The following is a 2039-nucleotide window of genomic DNA, read 5'->3' as shown; positions in this document are numbered from 1 at the left end:
TATGTTGAAGCAATTTTTTTTAAAGTTCTGTTAAGTCTTAAAGAGGGTGGTTTACTTTTTGATGGTCAACAATTTAGGAATCCTAGAACCATGCTATATTTCCTCATACTTTTAAAATAGGATTTATATGTACATTAAATATCCTCACGTATTAGTATTTAATGGCTATTTTTACAAATACCTAACTTATGCTGCTACGGCAATTAAGACGTCAGTATTACCTTTAAGAAAGAGTAAGCACCCAGAAAAAGATTTAAATTCTCAATCCTGTGCCTCTGTTTTAGGATATAAAATGCTACGATCACAAATTATACTTAATGAAGGCAAGAAAAATGCTTCTAAAAATGTATAGAACCTTAGATTATTTTCAAAGTGGGCCATCAGAAAGAACTTAGCTTTGTACCTTGACTAAAGGCTAAGGTAGTCAAATCCTCTTTGATGTAGGGTGCCTGCACGTTTATTTTTGGGACAAACACATTTAAACTTCTTATAAGTTTTTGTTTTTGCATGTGATACCTTACGGATGACTCTTAATACACTAGAATCTGCCTCAGTTATCTACGTATGTTTAAGTCTACTGGTATTAAAACATTTATTCAAGACAAGGATATGGATCTAAAAATGCTACCTGAGCTGCATAAACATGTCTTCAAAGTAGAGAACATGTTCTCCAATATTTTTGAGACCGTTTGATCAGTCTTTCAAAGTGAAAACAGAAGTTAATGAGATGCCTAAATGGTAGATTATTTTGTGTGTGCATGCTAAGAAAAATGCTATTGCTTTAGTTTGAGCTCTTCAGTGAGTCTGTTGTGGTAAGGAACAATATTATCAGTTTAAATATCTTTAAAGATAGAATTTTAAGTAGGCATGAACTGTAGTGAGAACTGACTTATGATACCTATTACTCTAAAACATTCACTTTATTTACCTAAAGAATATAGGTTGCTTTATGAATCCTTTTTTAACCTTTAAATATAGGTTAGCTCTATTTCATGATTTTTTTTTAATGTAACTTTTTTTTTTTTTTTGGTGCAGATCCATTGTTCTTAGGTTGTATATTCAAGTTTTGGGAAATGTTTATTTAAAAATTGTTTTGCTCTACAAGTGTTATAAACATTGTATCTAAGAGAGTAGCCTGGACTTACATTTTTAAATTAGCTTATGCGTGCCTTTTAATTTTTTGAAAATCTCTTACTGCCACATATGGTGTGAAATCACAGTAGGTTGCTTAGTGACACCCCGCCATATCTGCCGGCTGCGGGAGATTCGCATCAGATATTGAAATTGTTCCTGTGCCAGGCTACAGGAAAGAGGATGTGATTGTTAATAAAATACACCCAATCTTTTCTGTGCTGCAACAATGTGTACTAATTTGTTTTCTTCATTTGTTTCCACTGCCTTTGTGTGCGTATTATAAAAGTTCAAATTTTCTCCCAATTAGCAGTTCAGATGTTCCCTAATTTATTAAACACGCCTTTATTCATAATTTGTTTTTTAGGTTATTATTAATGCATTATAGCAGTAACTAATGACTGTTTATTTTTATTACAGTATTTAAAATATGTAGTTATTGCAATTTTTATTGTGGAGTTTGCAGAATTATCAATTGTATAAACGAAACCTTTAAATTAGCTTGGTGTGAGGACTCTTTAATGCTTGCAAAGAGGGGAAAGGGGTTTTTAGTTAAAGATGGACTGTTCCAGCTTCCCTTACAAAGTCGTAGCGAAGTCGGCTCAAGGTAACGACCCAGCCATGTAGTCATGCCTCATAGATGCCCACAGCTATTTTGTATGGCCACCAGGATTTTAAACTTTTTCAGTAATGTTGCACCTCTTGTTTTCCAAAGTAAAATAAGCATAGGCTCCTGGCTTGCTGAACTCTTATGTATCATTTCTGATCCCTCATTTTATATTAAGCACCTCCACTTGCCCCTTAACTAAAATTTCTCCAAAGCTGTTATTGTTATTAACTAGAGTTTCTCATTTCAGTTACCTTAATTTTCTGTTCTTTTACACCCAGAACCGTCCATCTGTTTTGGA

The sequence above is a fragment of the Lynx rufus genome, unplaced genomic scaffold (genome assembly GCF_022079265.1).
Source record: "Lynx rufus isolate CCGP_SWC_20201006 ecotype Redwood Valley unplaced genomic scaffold, mLynRuf1.p SCAF_1, whole genome shotgun sequence".
Classification (NCBI taxonomy): Eukaryota; Metazoa; Chordata; class Mammalia; order Carnivora; family Felidae; genus Lynx; species Lynx rufus.
The sequence above is the reverse complement of the archived record's forward strand: the minus strand, read 5'-3'. Positions refer to the sequence as shown.